The sequence below is a fragment of the Tinamus guttatus genome, unplaced genomic scaffold (assembly GCF_059628265.1).
Source record: "Tinamus guttatus ecotype Peru unplaced genomic scaffold, ASM5962826v1 Tinamus_guttatus_pri_ptg000277l, whole genome shotgun sequence".
Lineage (NCBI taxonomy): Eukaryota > Metazoa > Chordata > Aves > Tinamiformes > Tinamidae > Tinamus > Tinamus guttatus.
In genome coordinates, this window is record NW_028288811.1 from 346,761 (window position 1) to 352,174 (window position 5,414).

Consider the following 5,414-nt stretch of genomic DNA (forward strand, 5'->3'; position numbering starts at 1 on the left):
ATAGACAGCAGATTGCATCCGCATCCTTTTGCAACCATAGAGCAAAAGCAAACCTATCAAAAAACATATCTTGAGGATGGTCATCACTTGGCCTGGACCTCTGCAAAGCACATGACCCCACAGTGGTACCACTTCTTTGGGCCTCTATGTAGCCATGGATGGTGCAATGTGATAGAAAACAAGATACTGTGATTCTTAAACTGTTTTACAAAGAACAAAAACACAAATCTTTTCTGTGGACTTAGACTTTTTTTTTTTAATCATCTTCCATTAAACATTCAGAAAGAACTGAAAAACGGCAAGAAATCTATAGGCTTTTCAAGCTCATCATCTCTCAGCCTAGCTCTTGCTTTCCTGAAAGTTAGTGCGATTCTGCAGCACTTTCTCTTGCCTGGCAGGTGCATCTCACTTTGCAGCGACCTGTTCTATGCCCTTGAAGGCCTCCTTCTTTCTCACACCCTTCTCAGCTGAGCCCTGGAGCCTACATACCGACCAGATACCACTTTGGTGCCAACGACCAGAGTTTGAGGAGGAAACTGAGCCCTAAACCATTGCTGATAATTCGTTATGTAAAAGAGAAGAAGCCACAAAGATTAGATTCAAACTTCCCCAATTTCAGGGCTGCATATATCCTCTCGAGTTCCATATGGCCTGCTGCGGCTTTGTAGGCCATTTTGCTTCATGTTGCTCCTGCCATGGCAGCCTCGCGCCGTTATCAAAAAAGGAGCTTCCAGTTACAATAATTATCCAAATTGATTTTCGCATACATAGGTCAAAGGGCAGGGTCCTTTGGGAACAGCCTCCAGTGTGAGAGTGAGGATGATATAATTAGTTGCCCTTAAGAGGGAAGCAGTCCAGTTCAGACAGAGCTGGCAGCTGTGGCCACCCAGGAGCGCAGGAATCAGGCAGCCAGTGCTCCCCTGGCACCCCCATGTTCCTAGCCACAAACCTGGAGGCAAAATTTGGGTGTGAGTGTTCACGCTGTGCGAAAGAAAGCAAAAAAATCCAAAGTGACAGAATTTATGAGCAGACAAACGTTTGCTCCAAGGGGGCCAAAACCAAGGCTGGGTGACTAAACCATTGGCAACCAAATCAAAGCAGCATTTGCAAAAGCGATCAGTTCAGATCCTTACTCATAACTGGCCTGGCAACAAATGTGGGTTTCTCAGCTGTCAGGAGACTATCCTAGCCCATAGGACAGGCGGATACTTTAGGGCAGTGCATTTCGGGGCTTTGGTCGCTCTCGCTATAACCTGGTGCTCTAGCTCTATGGCTAAGATGCTTACACGGGATGTGACTCAGTAGATGTGGCCAGGCCTTTCTTAAGGGATTCTTGTGGATTAGTTTTTACACAAGGCAAAATAAATTTGAAGGTGAGATTCAGAAGAGGCCACTCCAGGCAGCTGCCACAGTGCAAAGCACAAGGGAGTGTGTATGCAAATATTGATAACTCACTCTATTAACTGCAATTACTATTTTTAAGACACTGTTCCAAGACATGAAAGATGCTTAAAAAGATTTGAATTTTATGAAACTGTAATGACTTGGTGGTCCAAATGTCAAAGCCCATTTCAATTCTAGGGAAAATACACAGGGAAAAATTACCATGATAAAAGTTAACTGTAAAAGAAATACACTAATAGCACAAAAATATGCATTGGCATTGGGACAGAAAGGGCAGGATAATGCTTTAGGATCACAGCCCTGCGTTCACCTTCTGCAAGCTTCATACCCCTTTACTAGGCTTTCTCCACAGCTACACTTTCTGTAGCTGTGGAGAAATAGCTGTGTTTCACTAGAAAGCATTTCTCTGCCTGGGAGCAATCCCAGGAAAATATGTGTGACTCAGATTTGAATAAATAAATAAATAAATCTCCTTCCATTTGCCTCAAGGTGAAAAAAAGGAAGACATTAAAAAAAAAAAAAAAACCAACACCTTTCTTGTAGACTTCCCAAAAGCACAATTCGCTCCCACAAACGTGTATTGGGGATCCCTCGTTTTTGTCAAATCCTCTTTGTCTCTGCACAACATATTCCCACAAGGGAAAGGATCCCAAAATAACTGCACCATGGCAGGCAGACCTAGGCCCGATGGCTACGACAGCCAAGAGGGGATTATTCTCTTGCACAGCTATTTCTGCACAAAAGACACTCCATACTCTTTAAGAAAGTCTTATATATGATGGAACACTGATAAACACAGGCAAATACAGAAAGGCCAAGTTTTAAAAGCAGAAACACTAATGCATGTTATTTTCAGAAGCAGTCAGAACTACAGCTCAGAAGAACCTGGTAAGTAAGACAGGCTTGAAGGTGAAATAGCAGCAGTTTTGTTTCTGATTCAAAATAAAACATTAGAACTCCGGTTTTAATGTTTTAAACACCTTGCCCAACTTTTGACAATATTCTAACCAAAGATGTGAAATATCCCAGGGAGAATTTCCTCCCACCCTGTCACAAACAAGCCTGTAAGCCTAACTGTGAAGTTGCACCAAAGGAGAAGTTGTCTGTGCTCTCATATAACTATATTTCCTTCATTCTTACAAACACTCTAGCTGGTGAGATAGATAGGTACAATTCTGCACTCACACCTGAGGAGATCTGGCATTGTGTCCCTGCTGGTGGTGAGACCCTGGCTCTGCTCAAGTATAAACAGAAGGTATCCACATTTTCTCTTAGTAAGAGAAAATTAGTTTTCTCCATTATTTTTCTTCTGAGGCATCTTCACCCAAATACACAACTTGCTGGTTCTTGTGCATTGCATGCACTCACTAGTGTGTCTGCTAACATTTAACCTCTAGATGAGACCTCTGCTCAGAGGATGTGTTAGGTTGAAAAATGTGATTTTTGTTAAGATAGCATAGAAGTGTTTGAATTACTCAGGCAGGGTGAAAGAGCGTGCAGTGCAGACTTTCCCTATCACAGCAAATTCCCCTCCTGGGGAGTGGCTGAGGGCTGAGTGGAATTTTTTCAAAGACCATATCACAGCTGCTCTTGAATTCAGGTATTTACGTACTTCTTGGGCAAAACCACCCTGTAAGAATCTGTCAAATACCTTGCAGGTCTGGAGGCCTGCTTATTAGAAGCAGAGTCACATAAAGAAATAATCTGTGGAAAGTAGCATGGCTCCTTAGAGGAAAGGCATAGGACTTGAGTATGTCCTACTAACAGGCCAAAATATACAGAATTTTGTTTAAATACACGTGAAAGAGTTCAATTGTAGCCAACTGATTCTGAACTTCTCATCAGAGAAACAAAGAGCTAATGTAAAGGAAATAAGTGCACAGATTCAAACAGAAGAAAATGAAGACCTCAACTAGCTGCACGTCAGAGAAGGTGAGACCCCTCTTGCGGGGCTTCCTATTGACGTGCTGTCTGTTCTGAGGTGACTCTCTGGAGAGCCCAGAGCCGTGGGGTCTTCTACTGCGCAACTTAGATAGGCAAATGGCAAAGTGGGGAAGAGCACTGGCAAAATCCTGGTCCACGACCATATCAATGCCAAAGCGCGGGTCTGAGAAAGTGTTCATATCACAAACCAAGCAAGGCTGCTGATCCCTTCTAGTCACTACGCACTTTTGAGCATGTCACAGAAGATGGCATAATTTATCCTGATTTGAATAACAGCAAAGTTTAGGGTGCTTACGATTTAACTCTGCTACAAGTCTATGACAGTAAAAGAGCTGAAATATTAAACATTTGAAAAAGTGATTCTATGCAAAATTTACTTCAAAGATAATAATTCAGCTTTCATTATACATAAAAAGGTTTCTATGGCAACTTGATAGCTGTGTTATAATTAAAAATGTGTTCATGCCTATGCCTATGACAGATTCCAGTTTTTGAGATTCTATCATCTACACTATTGGTTGGCAATGTACTTTCTGTATTTGTTACTCTTAAATTGTATTCTGCCATTTTTTTTTACAGTAGCATTCATGCTATTCACACTGAGGCCCAGAGGTCCAGCAAAGAAAATCTGGACTTGACTTTTTCTCTTCTCTCCAGTATGTTCTGCCATAATTCTATGTATGCTGAGTCCAGTTTCCTGCTGTAACACTGACCTGCTTACAAGATTTTCTTTTGGGATAGGTAGTTTTAAATGTGATTATCCTGAGCCCTTCAGATCAATACATGTAGTTCATAGAGTTTTCTCAGCCTCTTGACTTGTACATCGCTCTTCAGACTATACTATCATTTTTCTCTCACATTTCCACATTCATTTTTTATTTACTGCTCAAAAATTACCACTATCCTCCTGTTATTGCCTGTGGGAAGTGATACCAAGGTCGATATTTGGATCACCCAGGGAAGAGAGACTTTTACCCACACCTCCTGTATTCCCAGCACCCTTGAGCATCTTGGTGCTCATTCCCACACACATACATCCAAACCATCTCACTGCTCGGAAACCCACCGCAACAGTCAGTGCATCTCCCCATTCTCTTGTATTTTGTCACTGTGTCCTTCAGAAAAGCTGGTGCGATATTGCTGGTGCATTAGTCACCCACTGGCACTGCAGCGTGCTCAAAGGCATGCCTGCAGCCCACCCTCTCCTGAAGAAAGTGATTCATTTTAAATAGACTTTCTTTTTTGCTATTCAGTACTCAACCAGAAATCTGCAATGGTTCCCAAGATAATGTGCCCTTCAGCAGGTAAGTTTGAATCCAGTGTTTACATGCAGCCAACGAAGCACAGAAGGGAAATTTCCTGCACTAGCGAAATTTTCAGAAAATTTCCCATTTCTGCTTCAGCATCAACAGTCCTAGTGGTTGCCATGCCCAGAGTCATGTGAAATGTTCTCTGAGCCAACCTAATGGATGTGAAGTTTAGTCCCATCTGATCACAGCTATGACAGATTTTGCCCCATTAGGGCTCCCAGCACTGCTCCCGACAGCGGGAGGCTCAGTGTCCTGGCGCTGCTGAAACTGCTCCGGACAGGGGAGGAGGGCAGGAAGGGAAGAGCGCCAGGGTCTTCTCTGTTGTTTTTACAGAATCCAAGCATTCATATTGTGACTTTGACTTACTTTTAATTGATAACAGCATCTGTAATTTACATAGACATTTAAGCTAGGATTTTCAAAAGAACTTAAACTTAATAAGCTTAATTATGTTTGCACTGATTATTATCTTAGAAACCTTTAAGACTCTCACTGTGACTTCCCCCAACACAAAGGGGGAAATTTCTGCTTCTGAGACACGTTAAGTTAGGTTTGCATAAATATAAGTACAGCGAATACCTGGGAGTGTGACTGTCCCTCCCAGTACAGCTGCATGTGTCACTAACAAGCAAGTTATTTGTATTCAGCCAATAACCAATAGGTAGTGGAATGAATAGGAAGTTTGAAGAGGAAGTGTGAAACATAGACTAAAGAGTGCAATGCTGATGATAATCACTATGCTGCTTTTCACAGAGG